Source organism: Lepisma saccharinum, chromosome 29 (assembly GCF_977018435.1).
Source record: "Lepisma saccharinum chromosome 29, izLepSacc3.1, whole genome shotgun sequence".
Classification (NCBI taxonomy): Eukaryota; Metazoa; Arthropoda; class Insecta; order Zygentoma; family Lepismatidae; genus Lepisma; species Lepisma saccharinum.
In genome coordinates this window covers 38,738,870-38,758,532 of record NC_139257.1, presented here as the reverse complement: position 1 = coordinate 38,758,532, position 19,663 = coordinate 38,738,870, and the positions used below count along the sequence as shown (strand labels likewise).

At 38.2% G+C, this 19,663-nt stretch overlaps 1 protein-coding gene across 1 annotated transcript in view; it reads right to left on the bottom strand.

Annotated features, from left to right (window-relative positions):
- The window catches only part of LOC145981342 (sodium-coupled monocarboxylate transporter 1-like), a 92,926-nt gene extending 89,433 nt beyond the window's left edge, over window positions 1-3,493 (bottom strand). The window contains exon 1 of the mRNA XM_083114562.1: window positions 3,406-3,493. The gene's annotated coding sequence lies outside the window, so the exon portion shown is untranslated. The remainder of the gene's footprint in view (window positions 1-3,405) is intronic.
- Window positions 3,494-19,663: the final 16,170 nt, after the last annotated feature.

Genomic DNA, 19,663 nt, shown 5'->3' with positions numbered 1-19,663 from the left:
TGCCGTAAAAAGAGGTGTTAGAAATTTCTGAAAAAATTACGCTATTTTACCGTTAAAATTTAACAGCCCCGCTTAATTTACGGGTCGCAACCGTTTTTAAAATTTAATTGATTGATTTGCTTTATTTTACTTCATTTTTCTCCCACTTTTGGCTAATTTGCAAAGATAGGGATGAATGATGATATGATGAAATTGATGAATGGACATATACAAACATCCCTCCCCAGGCCGAGATTCGAACCCGGGACCCCAAGCGTCGTGGAGCGATGTGCTAACCACTCCGCCACGGGGGCCGGCGTTTTTAAAATTTAAATAACCCTATTTTATTATGCATAAAGATATATAATGATTATATCCGTATCAGTTGTGCGTAGCCGACCTATAAGGCGAAGTGGTTATCGCATCGAATCCCAGCTTGGGCATGGGTGTTATTTTGTTAATTCCCTTTCACCAATTGGGGCCTCCCCCATGGCGCAGTTGTAGCGTCGTTGCCTTGTAATCAAGGGGTCCCGGGTTCGATACCCGGTGGAGGCACAAGTGGTTCGGATCCCACTTTAAACTGTAGGTTAAGTCCCGATTAGCCTTACTGTGCATAAAGTGGACTTAAAACACCAAATCAAACCAAACCAAACCTTTCACCAATTTCATCATCATCGTCTCGATTAGTCAAAAAGTGGCAGAAAAGCGACGTTAAGTAACAAAATTCGAAATAGTTGGAGAGTCATTTCTCTAGTCATGTTTTTAAGGTGTACAGTGGGATCCATGAGCATTACCGTGTAAATTGTCCATCACAATGTTCGTGCACCTTATTTGACCCAATAAGAGCTTCAAGAATGAAAAGAAAACTCAAAACAAGCTGTTGACAACTTGTACACCAGCATATATAAAAATCCATCGCTTAAAAGCACATAAAATGCAAGAGAAAAAATAATGGAAAATTTGCCGGGCAATACTAGTGGCTCTCACTGTACCATACCTCTCTGATACGATATTGATCGTGCAATTATAGCTACTTCTCCATTTAGCACACATGAGTGCGTATTCTGAACTCCAAACAAAAATAAAAGGAAGCCAGGATTTTTTTTGAGGGGGGGCAAGCCCAAAACCATAGTTATATATATATATATGGGTGTGTGTGTGTCAATTATTAAATAATTAATTAATATCATCAAACATATATAAACAAATTAATTTGCTACATTTTTAAACCACTAAATTAATTCCTTTAACAACTGGTTCAAAATGTCAAGACATTAGACGATGGGTGAAATGCGTTTAATATATCGATTTATAATAAATATAATCTATGTTTACAACATAATATATTTTTAAATTAAATTATACGTATTAGGAATGATTCTTATAATGAAGAACATGTCTGAATGTGAATTAACAAAGAAAAAATGACGTTTTCTCATCAAGACTGCAGTTCGAAAAAAGTCAGGACAGGAATTAAAAATGTTGAACTGTCTCGACCAAATTGGGACCTTTGGAAGCTATGCATAAATGATTATAAAATAAAACTTACTAAAATAGTAGACTGCAGTCTTCTGGAGTCTGCCTCTCTCCAGAAACAACACATTCATTTATAAAAGAAAACCGCAATTCTTGCAAAATCTTAAATATCGTCCATGTTATTTTTGTAGATTTTTTATAGGTTTGCATTAAAATATTACATGGCTCGAGGGGGGGGGGGCATGTTCCCCTTGCCCCCTCCTTGGGTACGGGCCTGAAGGAAGCAAACAATTACCTTTAGTCAGTCAATGCAGGTACAAAATTCGAAATTTTAATTATTATTATTATAAAACGAAGTTTTGTAACAAATTTAGGGCTATTTTCGTATTTTCCAAGTTATTTAGTTTTTCATCGCAATCATCACTAAATCATCCGAAAGGTGATTTGCCAAGAAACACTGTTTACTTATTTTTAGGTTATGTTGATAAGGACTTCCCAGAACATAATACTTGAAGTCCTAAATTGAATCAAATATTTGAAGTTGCATATCAAGAATCTTGCTTAACAATAGATTTCTATCGTGTATATATCTAATGAAACACTTTAACGTCCAATTGCAGAGCAAGATTTTGAGACGTGCACACACTAACAACTGTTACTAAATATTTTCTAACAAATCTCCCATATCAACAAATATGATAAACATATTGCGATGTGTTTTATCTCAATCATATCGTGGAACATGTTTAATTCTTAAATAGGTTTCTTTACTACGCCACATTTTCCCTCGAACCTTGATCTAAAAGCTCGTCACCTAGGAAGGTCTTCGGGTCACAGATTGAGAACCGATTATCCCAGTATGCAGAGAATCTTTAATACAATTTCTGATTTTGAACTTTTTCGACTTTTGACCCCCTACCTTTCCACACATTACTAGACAATACTTCGTACCGTGTATAACACATCACCGTTAATAAATCCAAAATTAAAATAATCTATAGAAATGTTTTGCAAGTTAAGCGAGCAAGAAAATTTCCTCTAAATCCATTTCTTTGCAAACGGCTCCACACATTGACGGCCTCGGCCACGATTGAGTTTCAGTTTTTGTTTTAAGTCCACTTTGTGTACAAAAAGGCTAATCGGGACTGGATCTACTGTTTAAAGATAGAACAGAACCACCGAAAATCGACCCCGGGATCAATTAATTACAAGGCCCAAGACGCTACCAGTGAGGCGCTTGGCCACTATTGAAATGGTGCGATCATCACCACGATTCATTCACCCAGTTTCAACCTCTGGTTCCAATTGATGAGAGGCTGGGAGAGCTCCAAAGCCAATTCTGCACTTATATTCATGGAAACATTTCCACCCTGTTATTGTCCACCTATACTGACTGAACTAATTCAGTGTCTTTTAAAATAATCCAAATTTTAACTGACTTGTATGCAGGGTTGTTCAAGATCCAGGAATTTGAAATAAATTCAATTCCGGTCCAGTAGAGAAAATCAGCAAGCGTAAATGGATTCTGGACCGTAAAGAACATTTTGATCTGTAAAGTGTTTCAACCTTTTCCCGGATGAATTTAAATACGGTCCAGGAACCATTTTTACGGTTCAATTTAAATACGGTTCAGGAACATTTTTTCCGGATCAATTTAAATACGGTCCTGGAACCTTTTTATCGAGATGTTTAAATAGTGTCCAAGTTCCGTATTGAAATGAAACAATACGCAACTTGGACCGAATTAAAATTGTGCAAGAAAAAAGATTTCCGAACTTTAACAACTCTTCTTGTATGTAGAAATGTGAAAATAGAACTTTCTGCAGCCCTCCCCCCCTCCTATCTCTCGACTATCAATTCGAACGCTGCTTAGAAACAAAAACAATCCACTATTTTGTGATTCACTTCGAAAAACTCACGTCTACACAGACTTCAATTGTTTCCACTTACTTCAGGTAGTTTCGCTCCCTCCGCGTGGAGTCGCTGACTGTGACTGCACTCTCGCAAATGAGGAAGAAGTTCGCGTGCATCGGCCGACACGTTTGAAAGAAAAACAAAACCACAGGTTATGGCTTTCTGTCTGAGTTTTCCTCATAGAATTGCCAGGCCGTCGAAGATGACTGTCCCACCTAGCGGTTGGGACTTCCAGCGTGACGTCACAAGAAAATTAGCCTGCCCGAAGACCGGGGCAGCCCCTATTGATACTTTCGCTAATATTGCCTTTCCTTTAGACACCTTCCTGCATAACGCTCACCGCCTTTTCTTCGCTTTCACATCAAGACACGTGCAAGAATGAACTCCTTTCTGGTGAATCTGTGGTGTAAATCAAGATGTGTATTTCATGTAAGTGGATTTGCTTTTCATATTGTCCTGTAAATACTATTAATACGGCATTCACCATTACTGTATCACGGTTTATAATTTTTTCATGTTCCTTTCACTCTTCTTGTCTGTTTATTAAGTGCTTATTCATTTCTATATTTCTGTCTGTTCGTTGTTTATCAGGGAAATCGTTAAGAAGGGCATGGGGACAGTGGCCCCAGATATTTTCTCGTGCCCTCCCCAAAATTTTCCCTGGTTTGGAGAAAATTTTTTATATTTTTTAAAAACTCCAAATTATTTTTTAAAGGAAAGTTTCCATGTTACAATCAGATTCTTCTGCTTAATTACTGTACCAGTTGGGATATACACAAAGATACATATAAATGTGCTGTTTTTATTTTAAAAACTCCCACTATATATAGTAATGAAAACCAACAGAAATGTTCTTTTTCCGTTCATATGTTTTTTCTACGCCATCGGAAGTTTGATATTCCAAAGAGAACTCCCATAAGCTTAATGCTAAGTTTCTTCTTCTCCTGCAACCAATCAGCGCACAGCTCTCTCTTTCTCCAGCTCGCCGCGGGGAAGGGTCGGTGGGGGAGGAGCAGTTTAGAGGCCTGACGACTGGCTGGACGTGGAAACTGTCCCACGTACCCTTAAGTCTAACCCTGAATGAAAGTCAAGATCGGATGCAACAAAATATGGTTAAATATGGACCATAAGAGGTTCATGTCACACCAGCGTTTAACATTCGAGGAGAACAATACTCGGAGCGCAGAGGGGATTTATAAAATTTGAGTCCCTACCCTTTCCTTTGTTTTGGGCCTTGCCGACACTATTATTATTATTATTATTTGAATCCTGACGTGATCATCTCACGCGGCTTCCTTTGCACTCTGTCATACAGCCTTGCACTCCATCAATTAAAATCCAGTAGCTACTGAAAATAGGCTTATTATGTAAGAAGTTATTTAAATGCTAGAAACTCCGTTCCTCTACCTTCGTTATTGAAATAAGCAAGTGAAAGGACATGACGTTTGTTTTATTTTGGCAGTATCACAATATTAAGGAATTTTAATAGTCGATGGTGTTTTGTCATTTCTGCCCCTTCAGCGCCTCAATTTTGTGCGGCCCCTAGGGATGGCCGAGTGGTAAATCTCCCCCTGACGATACTTCAGATGAAAAAAAATACTTCCTATGCGCACAGGCATGATTATAGTGTTATACCAAGGACATATTTAGGGGGAGGTCGGGGGGGGGGGGGGGTCCGGACCCCCCCTATAGATTTAATAAGTACAAAAACTAATAACGAAAATAATAAAATATCTAAAATTAAATAACGAAAATATATTTGTTTTTAATCTAGGGTTATTTATTTCTGCCGAACTTATTGGAAGGCAAAGATTAAACTTGGATCACATGACTTTGAATGACAGTAGCAAAGAAGATTTATGCAAGATTTATTACTACTTATAATAATATGCATAAGGTATTACCTGAAACTTTACTTTTCGTCAACTGGATCTAACATCATTTGTTGATATTCAATAAATATCCAATTCTATATCTATTTCACAATAATATTCATGTTTGGCAGTTGTTTTTTCTTTTTTTAAACATTCTGCCGATCTTAACTATACGTAGGCTAGATAGTGATAGTGAATAATTGCTCTTACGTATATTTATTGATTGAGTTGGTGTTTGAAGTTCACTTTATGCACAGTAAGGCTAATCGGGACTGGGCCTACAGTTCAAAGTGGGATCCGAACCACTATGTGCCTCCAACGGGTATCAAACCCGAGACCCCTTGATTACAAGGCGAAGACGCTACCACTGCGCCATCGGGGCTTTTATATATCACTATCATTTTTTCACTTTTTACTCATTCATGTAATAAAAATGTAATATTAATTTGAATTGGTTAATTAATACTATCTTAATTAATTTAATATAATTATAATTATTTTAATTTTATTATTTTAAGACACTTGGGTCGGACCTAGTGTTGCCAGACGTCCCGTTTATACGGGATTGACCCCTTTTTTAAAGAATTGTCCCGGTGTCCCGGAAAATGTTCTCGGGACGTTTATTTGTCCCGTATTTAGCTAAAGAAAAAACTAATTCAAATTTCAAAATCATTTTATACAACAAGAAATTAATAACAATTTATAACTAACCTAATTGGGTAGCAGTTACCATTTACCACTCAATCCTCATATTAACATTAGCGTAGAACTGCTCATTGTCGATTGTCGATATGTCGAATAAGAAGCGACTCACGTCTGGCAAAAGCAGTTAGAACTGCTCATTGTCGATTGTCGATATATCGAATAAGATGCGACTCACGACTGGCAAAGGCAGTTCTGGTTCTAATACAGCTTTTCTTGGTCAATGGAATCAGAGTGGAGTGGATAATATTCAGGGCTTAGATGAAGTAAGAAGTTTTATTTTATTTCGTCATGCCAAGAAGAAAGTGTTCTTATAGTAGTGATTATTCTAAACAAAGGTCCTCTTAATGGACGCCAAGTATTCACTCAAATATTAATATATTTTGTCAAAATGTTAACAATTCGGCATTAACAATGCTTTAAAATGCAATTGATTTTGTAATGTTTAAAAATGTTATAAAAATAAATTTAATTATACTCATGTCTATATGTCCCGCTTTTTTATTTTAGAAATCTGGCAACCCTATTCGGACCATCCCCCCTCCCCCCCCCCCCAATATATTTCTAGATATACATCAAAGAAATCGAGCGAGAAGGAGCTTTGAACCTTGGCACACATTGTTTTTCGTCCTTGTACCTAAAGACAAGCCGTCAAAGCTGTGCATTACGTTGGCGGTGATCCTGTTACTTTCGTCTCTTCTGATGCAGCGAAGCTCCCGCCTGTCACTTCAAGGTCACGAGGGTAAAGGATCCCGTCACTGACATGACCATCCCACATTCATGTGACCACCTAACAGACAAGAACGAGACGTACAGTGGGATCCATGAGTATTACCGTGCAAATTGTCCATCACCATGTTCGTGCACTTTATTTGACCCAATAAGAGCTTCAAGAATTAAAAGAAAACTCAAAACAAGCTGTTGACAACTTCTGCACCAGCATACATAAAAATGCATCGCTTAAAAACACATAGGATGTAAGAAAAAAATTAATAAAAATAGTCATGGACAATTTGCAGGGTAATACTCATGGATCCCACTGTACCTATGCTATTCAACGTGCGCTTGATGCGCGAAAATGGAACCAAATTCTGAGTTTTACAGGACAGAAACAAGAACAAAAAAAACTGCACAGCAAAAATTGCCTTCCGCAGCAGTTATGGTATAATATATTGGATATCCAGTTTTGCACAACATCTGGGTATGTGCTGGACGTCCAGTATTGGATGATTTATAGATATCTAGTTTTGGCCAAGATCTAGCTAGCTCTCTATTGGATACCAGAATTGGATGCGTTCTAGATATCCAGTTTCCGACAAGATCTAGGTATGCACTGGACATCCAAAATTGGATGAGTTTTAGATATCCAGTTTTGAACAAGATCTGGCTCTGTACTGGATATCCAGAATTGAATGATTTATAGATATCCACTTTTGGACAAGATCTGGTTCTGTACTGGATATCAATATTTGGATGAGTTGTAGATATCCAGTCTTGGACAAGATCTGGCTCTGTAATGGATATCCAGAATTGGATGAGTTCTAGATATTCAGTTTTGAACATGATTTAGATCTACTGGACATCCAGAAGTGGATGATTTATAGATATCTAGTGTTGGCCAAGATCTGATTCTGTACTGGATATCCATAATTGGATGAGTCCTAGATATATAGTTTTGGCCAGATCTAGCTCTGTATTGGATATCCAGAATTGGATGAGTTCTAGATATTCAATTTTGGACAAGATCTCGGTATGCACTGGATATCCAGAATTGGATGAGTTCTAGATATTTAGTTTTGAACATGATCTATATCTACTGGACATCCAGAAGTGGATGATTTCTAGACATCCAGTTTTGGACAAGATCTAGGTATGCACTGCATATCCAGAATTGGATGAATTATAGATATCCAGTTTTGGACAAGATCTAGGTATGCGCTGGATTTCCAGAATTGGATGAATTCTAGATATCCAGTTTTGGACAAGACCTAGGTATGCACTGGACATCCAGAATTGGACAAGTTATAGATACCCAGTTTTGGACAAGATCTAGGTATGCACTGGATTTCCAGAATTGGATGAGTTCTAGATATCCAGTTTTGGACAAAATCTGGAGCTCTACGGGATATCCAGAATTGGACGAGTTCTAGATAACCAGTCTTGGACAAGATCTGGCTCTGTTCTGGATATTCTGATTTGGATGAGTGCTAGTTATTCAGTTTTGAACATGATCTAGGTATCTACTAGATATTCAGAAGTGCATGATTTATAAATATCTAGTGTTGGCCAAGATCTAGCTCTGAATTGGATATCCAGAATTGGATGATTTATATATATACATATATATATATATATATATATATATATATATTTGGCCATAATCTAGCTCTGTATTGTATTGGATATCTAGAATGGATGGCTTCTAGGTATCGAGTTTTGCATACCCAGAATTGGATGAGATTTTAGTAGCCAGTTCTCTACACACTTGGGCTATGTTTTTTTTCTATTGAATATCTTGAATAGATTGTTTCAAATATCCTGTTCTGGATATCCCACGAACGTCCAATAGATATCCAGAATCAGATATCCATAACTGGATACCTAAAAGGTGTCCAATATATATCCATGGATCTGATCTGAACATTGTGGATATCCAATGGATATCCTTGGCTATTTGTGTTGTATGGGATAATGCGATAATCATACAGGAAAAGTAGTTTATTGGAATAACAAAAATTAAGTTTCTCGTAACCAAATATTTAACAAACAAATTATTATTCTGTAAGTAATAGTGCACATTTGATAAGTTACCAATAAATTTAGTCAAAATTACTAAATTTAGTAAAGATTAAAGTAAAGCAAACAAATGTATTGTTTGCGGTTACGAAATGGTGTCGCTTCGGTGTGAAATCTTCATAAGGAAGCTTTCAAACCGAAGCGACACACGACGATGTTCTTCAGTGTATAAGCAAGCATTCACTCCGCATGTTCGACCATCAGACCGAGGCGGCACGATGAATATTGTGAAAACAGCCCAGTCCGAGCAACACATGCAGCCTGTCGTGTCGCTTCGATTCGAAAGGTTGCATTTATTAACGAGGGTTCATTCCAAGCGACACGTGTCGCTTGTTGTCTGTCGCTTCGGTCTGAAAGCTCACGAAGGCAAAACATTCCACGCGTATACACGAACAACAGACCCAGGCGACACGGTATTGACAAAGCAGTATTTTTTCCTTTAGGTTGTTTTATGAGCGAAACTTGTGGCTTATCACGTGTCGCTTCGGTCTGAAAGCTTAATTAATGGTATGTTGCAATGTCATTTTATACGAGGGCTATCTTTTTTTCAACCTCCGATGGCGCAGCCAGGTGGTCCAGAAGTGCTATAGAGCGTCTCAACCTTAAAAGTCAGTATGGGTTAAATGGAGCGCGGCGTTGCCAGATCAACAAACGGAGTCGCATCCAGTCAAGATTTGCATGTAAATGTTTATATTTCGAAGTAACTATTTACCATTTTACATTTGCATTATATGTGTAATACACGACGCAACTATTGACACTTGTTTCGTTGAATATTGTATCCTTTACATAAACAGAATTAAATAAATGAAAAAACAAACATTAAGATACATTTTTACGGAAAATAAAGCACACTGCACTTCCTACGAAGCAGGGCACCTGCCTGCAACTGGATTGTAACCTCGGTGGCGCGCAATGAATTTGATACGCGAGACAGCCCGCATAAACAAACTACGATTGCGGAATAAATAACGGTGCTGTGGAGCAACAATGCATTCTAAAAATAACTTCAAACAATGGTCAACACTTTTTCTCGCTTGGTCTGCATGTGTATCGCGACAAACCGAAAAGTTTCTCGCTAACCAACTTTTTCGTGTTACGGTCTGATGATTTATAGAAAATATACAATGTATATATATATATAACTCTCCTCGTAAGGAAATTAATTCACTCAGGCGAAGAATATCATATCTACAAACATCATAGATCCCGTAGAAAAAAAACTGGCGAAGTCGTTCAAGCGGATTGATATTTATGGCTTTTGAAGTATTTACTAGAAAAAAATTAAGCGTTTTGCAAAATTGCATAATTATGAAAAATTCAGATCACATGAATTTATGACAGGTTATATAATGCCGTCAGTAAATAGAGCATAAAAAACTGTTTGAAATTTTTGACTTTTACATTTTGTAAATTTTGTAACATCTGGCAACGCAGCGGTGGTAGAGAAGGACAGAGCTATTGGCAAAACTCATGCATTAGAGAGAGAGGGAAGTACTCCATTTACTTCCATACTGACTTTTAAGGTTGAGACACACTATAGGCAGCAGGGCGTCATGCAGCGTGATTGGCGTCCCCCCTGCCACTACCACCACCACCAAGATCAACGCTTCAGTTGAAGCTGAGCGACGGGCGCGTAGAGATGCCTGCTACAATTGATTCTCCCGCCAAGTGCGAGGTGTGTTACTGGTTGACTTTATGGAGCCGGAGACCACAATCAATGCGGCTGCATTCTGTGAGACATTGCGCAGACTGAGCCATCCAGAAGAAACAGAGAGGCATGCTGTCTTCAGGCATTGTCTTGCTTCGTGATAATGCACGACCGCATGTTGATGCGTCAACCCAAGACCTTCTTCAATGATTCCACCCTACAGTACAGACCTGACGCCGAGTGACTTCCATCTTTTCCCGGCGATGAGGAGCTTCGGGACACCGTGCAGACCTGGCTCAACAGACAGGCGGCACCTTTTTTTTTTGCAGAGGATATTGGAAAGCTGGTGTATCGGTACGATAAATGTCTGAATCTTCTTGGTGCTTACTTAAAAAGTAGATTATACCTGTACGTAACTTTTGTTAATAAACGCATTTTGCTATTCACTGTGGTTTGGATTTCATGCCCTATCGGAGATTAAAAGGAAAATAGCCCTCGTACTTCACATTAGAGATGAATTGGACAAGAATGTAGAAAAGAACATATGTTGGTCTAACCACACATTAACTTACCTCAACAACCACAAGACGACTACTAATTATGGTCCTTGTTTTATTTTTGCGATTTCCGCAAACGACTTTAAAATTACACGCATCCGCAGAAAACACCTAAGTTTAATTTTCTTTGGCCAGGACACGAATTCTTTCATGTACTGATGTGTTCCTAGAATCGTGTACGCTCAAGGCAAAATAATTGTGGTGAGCCAATTGTTAGTTATGACTAGGGAGACAAATTTATGGTAAATAAAAATCTGAGGAAAGCGGTAAATAAAATGTTAGATCAGTGGTATATACCAGCGGTGGAAAAAAAAATTGGCACACACTTTTTCATCATGAGAGGAAACAACATACAAAAGAGCTATAAATTGATAAACTACTTCATTTTTATATACTGTACACATACACAAGTACTTAGCTGTCCAACCAAAAAGAAAACATCAACACAAAATCACTTCATTTCTAAATTGCATATCTCAAGTGATTTATTCATTGTATGTATTTAAAGGATATCCTTGCTGTCCAACAAATAAAATGATCACTACTGCACATACACAAACACATGTTGAAAATCACATGATGATAAACAAAATTCATTCATGACTGAACACAAATGACACCATTGTTTCCCTTGATGTGCGGGAACAGACTAATCTTATCGCTGCTACAGCTAGCAAGTTCAATGAAACTGGAAGTTGAGTAGACATTCGAGGGAAGAAAGGAATGCAGCTTGACAGGGAACGAAGCTTTCGAACTGAGATTAAGTGCATGGGAAATCCCAATTTGCAGCGTCTTCCTGATGTGATCGAAGATAAAACGTTCTTCAGCTGCAAGTGGTAGGAAACTTTAGGCAAACGTTTCGTTACAAATCGACAGTTTGCGCGCACAACCTCGATTGCCAGTTTTTGCGTGTTTTCTACTTAAATCGATGATATTTCACGGTTATTTCGCGAAAAAGCGTTCATTTCGTGGATACTTCGCGAATAAAACTCATACATATTTCATCATTGGGGGTGTAGTTACGCGCAGAATGTTCAAAATTGCATTTTTTTTTCACATTTCGCGCATCGCGAAAATTCAATGTTCCTAGTTATGACACAATTGGAAATACACACATACAGTCTATTTTCAAGAAATACGTACATTAAAATATTAACTGCTTGTAGCAAAAGGGCAATTTATCAACCGTGTCAAACAGGCACGTATCTAGAAATACATTTCGGAGGGGGGGGGGTTCCGACCAAGTGTCGCAATAATAATAATAATGTTATATTCAATTACATTAAAAATATTAATTAAATATGTATATTAAATAATATTGTATTTTTATTACATGAATACGTAAAAAGAATGTAAAATAATAGAGAAGCTTACGTGTAGTTAAGACCGCCAAAATTTGTGCACAAACAACTGCCGTGGCAAGGAAATTAATATCAAATAGATAATGAATTAAATATTTATTGAATTAAAAAAAGGAGTTAGATCCATTTGTAATAGCCAAAAATAACCATCGATTATAACAAATGGCTAATCAATTACATTTTGATTATTTAATTTTAATACTTGGTAAAACCACACAATCTTTTTAAACCATTGCTAAGAGGATAGTTTTAAAGAAATATAATCGAATTCATAAGACTGGTAAATCAGTTACATTTTCTTTTATTCAATTTACCAATATGTTCTAATTGACTATAGAAATGCAACGAGACATTAAAAAAGTTTTGAATATAAAGTTGCCTCAAGTGGGGATCGAACATAAGACCCTCACTACAACCTGCCTTACCCACTACGCCATTTCGCCAACCTTGAAAATTGTGATTCTACTGGGACCTTTGTGTATGATGCTACTTACGCTTATAATTTATTTTGTACTGGAACGGAGTTTGAAATAATCATGTCAAACGCATGGTTTTTAACGCTGAATCTACTACGAAGGTTTCATCGGGAATTCTGAACAGTCTCCTCAGTCATCAACAAATGATTGCCTTAGCGCTGTGCCAAGAATAGCGAAGTAGCATACCGTCTGCAGAAACTCAGTAGTTTCTTCTGTAAAAATGAAGAAATGCGTTGGGCCGAGATCGAACTGTTACCAAAATGTTCAAGTTTCTCGCGGGGTTACGGAGGGTCACCATCACCGAAAAGCGTAGTAAAATCAACTAAATCAAACAGACGGATTCAAATTCATACCGGGAAAAGTTTAAATACCCCACGGTTCTAACGAAATTGTAGCTTGTTATTGAGTCTCATTTTTGTGTTGTTTATTTTTCATTTTATTTCCTGATCTGATTAGAACTGTCACACCTGTTTAGTTTAGTATGAAACGCCACGGAAGGAGCATTATGAAAAATTCGCCCATATTACTGGAGGATAAACGCTTCGTCAATGTAAGTTTCCAATATATCGTCGCAAAAAGCTACAATGCATTTATTATTTGGCAAACAAACGTTTTTAGCAAAACTCGCACCCACTTATACATTTAACAGGTAATCCAAAACAGCTCATTAGAAAAATAAGTATATCTCGAGATGTCTTGCTTAACTCAATACTTGATTTTCTTGCTCCACCAACTCTGAGCTACATGGAAACGACATTCCTTTGTTAATAGCTCTAGTTTTTCCCCATAGAGGTCAAACACTAGACACGCAAAATAACTGTCTTACCCAACATCACATATAATGTAAAAGTTTTAAACCGTATTTAAAGGACTCATCAACGTACCTTGGACGAATATAATTACAAGTAGTATCAATTTTACACAAACATGCTTTCCGTTGAAACGCACGATATGATTCTCCCTACCTTAGACAAACATGACATTTTCATAGTTATTTTGGTAACAGTCTGTTATAGGGAAAACACATTTCTTCAATTTTACAGGAGAAAGTACTTAGGGAACTGAGTTTCTGTAGACTTTTGAAAGGGCCTGGAAGTGTTTTCTCCCTTCGTTCAATTTATTCGGCCGGTAAATCATGTATTTTTCGACATTAATGTCTCTGCGATGCACAAAAGCTCTTGCCTCCATTACCTTCGACTACGTGAACCAAATGTTCCGTGCGTTCGATGACGTAACCCCGGTCAGTGTTTCCAACGACGCCATTGTTTTACCAGGACATGACAATTTTTTAACTATGTTTGCCTAACCTAACCTTGCCGTGAATGGTTCGTGGGGCTATATATGAATGGTTTGTGGGGCTATCTGGGCATGGTTCGTGGGGCAAATCGAATGGTTTGTGGGGCTATCCGTAAATGGTGTGTGGGGCTATGCGTGCATGGTTAGTGGGGCTATCCGTGCATGGTTCGTGGGGTTTTGGAACCCGGAAAAAAATCTGTAACACGAAAGTAGGAATTTTTCGGTTAAGATGGTTTGAAACACTGCATACGCACAGATGATAGACAACGCTAGTCAAGATTTGCCCGCCATATTTGCGTGTAACAGAAGCGAAAAAGCAACGAACAATAAATACTCGTAATGTGAAAAATTACAATTAGTGAAAAAAGCAAAATCCCACCTTAAATAATGTTTCGCAATGCATAATAGGTAAATACGAATGTAAAAAAAAGACGAAATGGACGAGTGAAATGTGTTTTCCCTATAACAGACTGGTACAGTTATTTCTTAAAAAACAATAATTGAATGCAGCGCATCATGAACTTCTTGAGAACTTTTGAGTAACTTAGGCTATATCTTACCTCTTGGGTGATGTACTTTTTGATCATAGTGGCGTTGCATGATGTTAACTTCTGGTTTCGTCAACTCCCTGTGTAGAATCACAATCGGCCGCTCGCACGGATAGTCATTAGCTTCTCTCTTCACAGAGTTTACTCAAGAATAAATTCCATGGTTTACTTCTATCTGTTCAAGACACTTGCACTAATTTCTTCACGATTGTGTTCTAAAAAACTGTCTGTCAGTACCTATTTTTCGTCTAGCTTCACGAAACACTTGCATTTATCCTTGCAACAAGTCCATCTTTCAGTTCCATCCATTAGCAATTTTTGAAATCTATATTTAAAAGCCGAAATCACATACACCTTATTTCCACGTTCACTTAGCATGACACTATCTAGAACACGAGGATTCATTTTTCTGTTACGTTGTTACCACTTCTCGAAATTTCTCTTTCGTGGACGAGTTCAGGTGTATTGTGGTGTGACTCACGTAGATACGAAACTGACAGATGGGAGCGAGTTAGCTCATCTGTTCTTCTTTATTTCTACTCGGCGGAATCTAGTCCGTTAGAATCCATCAGTTTCATACAGATTACCAGTAACGTAACGCAAGCAATTTTTTTTTTTAATACTTTAGTTGTTAGTAACGCGTTACGAAAATTTACAAACGGAACTTCGTTACTTCACTTACGTAACCTTGATAAAATAAAAACTGAAGGATTTATTTTCCCAAGACGAAAGATGCTTTGTCGTCTTGTTCTAAACTTGTGCATTTAGTTATACACTGAGTGCTAAGAACGGTATTTGTGTAGACGGTTAAATGTCCTTATTGAATAACTAATTAATGACAACGCTTTACTTATGGGAGCAAAGTTATGTTAAATCGACAATAGTATTGATATTGTAGATCGGTATTTCTATGTTTTGAGTGATTATGTCAGGTTATCCAACCTTTCACTTTTGAAATACGTATAACTCTGTCATAGCCCCATTTTCAGTGAAAGGTGATCAAAACTTGGGTTGCCAGTATATTAAGCTTCATTATGTACGCAAAAACGGGTGTGAGTATTTCACAGGGATGGGTATAACACTTCTGGTCTATAGACTGAAGTGGACACCCATAGAGCCAGGCCACGAGCCGACACAGGTTCTTACTAGAAATATTATTAGTGTTTCTATAGGACGTATATTGCAGAAGATACAATTCAACCATCAAGTATATCAATATATGCTGTATAAAACACACCTTCTTACTAACTTCGTTGACCCTGTACAGTGGGATGCAAAAGTATTGCTCGGCAAATTGTACATGACTATTTTCATTAATTTTCTCTTAAATCCTACGTGGATTTAAGGACTGGGTTTTTATGTAGACTGGTACAGAGTTTGTCGCCAGCTTGCTTGGCATGTTGTTGCAATTTCCGAAGATATCATTAAGTAAAATAAAGGAGAATGCGGATGGTGATGGACAACTTGCCAAGCAGCGGCGGCGATTAGCGTTTTTTTTTTCTAAAGCTCGTCCAATAAGGAAAAGTAAACTCTCCCTCCCAGTTTTGGTACCCAATCGCTTCTACTGTTGCCAAGTAATACTTAATGCATCCCATTGTACAGTCAACGGCAAAGATAACAGTAGGCAAATTGTCCACCACTATTTTCATTACTCTTTTTTCCACACCCTGTGTTGTTTTAAGGAATGAATTGCTCTTGATACAAAACAGATGTTGTCCTCTGCCTAATGACGTTTTTACTTCAATTCATGATCATGACATTGTGGAAAACGCACTGAATGAAAATGGTGATGGACAATTTATCTACTACTTCTTTTGCCGTTGGGTGTACATTACCCATAGAAGAGAAAAATATAAAAAATGGAATAAATCAGTATTTTTGTTGTTGCAGGACACATAGAGGTAGAAGGCGAGGTAAAATAACGAAAATGGCAGTGGCGTATACTGAGTCCAAGATCTGAGCTATTTCACTGTCACGTGGTCCTAGGCTACCAACTCCTAAGAAATCAGGTTGCCAACTCATAGGAAATCAGGTTGCCAACCCATAAGAAATCAGGTTGCCAACTCATAGGAAATCAGGTTGCCAACCCATAAGAAATCAGGTTGCCAACTCATAGGAAATCAGGTTGCCAACCCATAAGAAATCAGGTTGCCAACTCATAGGAAATGAGGTTGCCAACCCATAAGAAATCAGGTTGCCAACGCATAGGAAATCAGGTTGCCAACCCATAAGAAATCAGGTTGCCAACTCATAGGAAGTGAGGTTGCCAACCCATAAGAAATCAGGTTGCCAACTCATAGGAAATGAGGTTGCCAACCCATAAGAAATCAGGTTGCCAACTCATAGGAAATCAGGTTGCCAACCCATAAGAAATCAGGTTGCCAACTCATAGGAAATGAGGTTGCCAACCCATAAGAAATCAGGTTGCCAACGCATAGGAAATGAGGTTGCCAACCCATAAGAAATCAGGTTGCCAACGCATAGGAAATGAGGTTGCCAACCCATAAGAAATCAGGTTGCCAACGCATAGGAAATCAGGTTGCCAACCCATAAGAAATCAGGTTGCCAACGCATAGGAAATGAGGTTGCCAACCCATAAGAAATCAGGTTGCCAACTCATAGGAAATGAGGTTGCCAACCCATAAGAAATCAGGTTGCCAACTCATAGGAAATCAGGTTGCCAACCCATAAGAAATCAGGTTGCCAACTCATAGGAAATGAGGTTGCCAACCCATAAGAAATCAGGTTGCCAACTCATAGGAAATCAGGTTGCCAACCCATAAGAAATCAGGTTGCCAACTCATAGGAAATCAGGTTGCCAACCCATAAGAAATCAGGTTGCCAACTCATAGGAAATCAGGTTGCCAACCCATAAGAAATCAGGTTGCCAACTCATAGGAAATGAGGTTGCCAACCCATAAGAAATCAGGTTGCCAACTCATAGGAAATCAGGTTGCCAACCCATAAGAAATCAGGTTGCCAACTCATAGGAAATCAGGTTGCCAACCCATAAGAAATCAGGTTGCCAACTCATAGGAAATCAGGTTGCCAACCCATAAGAAATCAGGTTGCCAACTCATAGGAAATGAGGTTGCCAACCCATAAGAAATCAGGTTGCCAACGCATAGGAAATCAGGTTGCCAACCCATAAGAAATCAGGTTGCCAACTCATAGGAAATGAGGTTGCCAACCCATAAGAAATCAGGTTGCCAACTCATAGGAAATGAGGTTGCCAACCCATAAGAAATCAGGTTGCCAACTCATAGGAAATCAGGTTGCCAACCCATAAGAAATCAGGTTGCCAACTCATAGGAAATCAGGTTGCCAACCCATAAGAAATCAGGTTGCCAACTCATAGGAAATCAGGTTGCCAACCCATAAGAAATCAGGTTGCAACCCATAAGAAATCAGGTTGCCAACCCATAGGTAATAAGGTTGCCAACCCATAAGAAATCAGGTTGCCAACCCATAGGAAATCAGGTTGCCAACTCATAGGAAATGAGGTTGCCAACCCATAGGAAATCAGGTTGCCAACTCATAGGAAATCAGGTTGCCAACCCATAGGAAATCAGGTTGCCAACTCATAGGAAATCAGGTTGCCAACCCATAAGAAATCAGGTTGTCAACTCATAGGAAATCAGGTTGCCAACCCATAAGAAATCAGGTTGCCAACTCATAGGAAATGAGGTTGCCAACTCATAGGAAATCAGGTTGCCAACCCATAAGAAATGAGGTTGCCAACTCATAGGAAATCAGGTTACCAACTCATAAGAAATCACGTTGCCAACTCCAGAATCGGCATCATCATCGCACTGATATGAATAATATTATTTACAATTTCTGATCGATTTTTCTCCTGTATTTTATTCTCTAGACTTAAGGCTTCGCAGATAGCCTAGTTAGCCTAGCATATATGCTACTGGAAAATGGAACAGAAATAAGAAACAGAGTAAGCGAGGAAAGAGACCTTGAGGTGCAGTGTGTGCTCGCATTGCAGGAAACGCTCGCGAGTCTCCACAAATGTACGAGAGTTGCCCAAATCTCCTTTCAACAAACACTACCTGTGGTTAATGCACAGGAACTGGTATCTTTGTTTTCCATGTGGGGACGCTTCAGTGCGTTCTTGCACTGGACTACGACTTCCGTAAGATCTTGGCTTAATGCTTTTCTTTTGTTTTGCTTTTTTAACGTGCGAATAACCATCGTTTGTCAAAGCTGTTGTGTAAGTTACGAGTGTCCTTGCTTGCACATGACTTTTCAGAAATCTTTATATCTGTCTTGCAGAGGCGTCTCCTGAACGCATGCTGCTCATGCGTCAATTGTGGGGAAAAAGACAGCTTGCTCTGCGACGACATTAATGAGCATTTCTACATTCTAATTTCTTCATATAGAAGAAGTATTTATTTTACACGAGAGCGCTCAACTAAGATTATAGTACATTTCTTGGATCTGAAGTGACTCATGCGTCAATTGTGGGAAAAGGATTATTAGTTTCTTTCACTTCAGATCCAAGAAATGTAATATAAGCTTAGTTTTGCGCTCTCGTGTAAAATAAATACTTATCCTATATGAAGAAATTAGAATGTAGAAATGCTCATTAATGTCGTCGCAGAGCAAGCTGTCCTTTTTCCCACAATTGACGCATGCGCAGCATGCACCACATGCGTTCAGGAGATGCCTCTACTGTCTTGAGATCTGTGACCATTACACATGAGGTTAAAACAAACACGCGCAAAGCGTAGGTTTTCTACAGTGAAGCAGAGAAAACTGGGGACCATTTAGAAGAAAAGAGATAAATAAATTAAGGTTTGTACATTGAATTACATATGAAACACGCTCTATTATATAAATTTGTAATCTGTAATTTATAATAAAAACCTAACAAAATAATCGAGCATCTGTATGCTTCTATCCTCTTTTTTAAAGCTTTCAATATGCCTTATAACTAGGAAGCGGAAGTTGATGACCTAAAAGATGTAGGCATATGTCCTAAAAAATTGGAAAAAATGACGTAAAAAATGCAAAAAAATGAC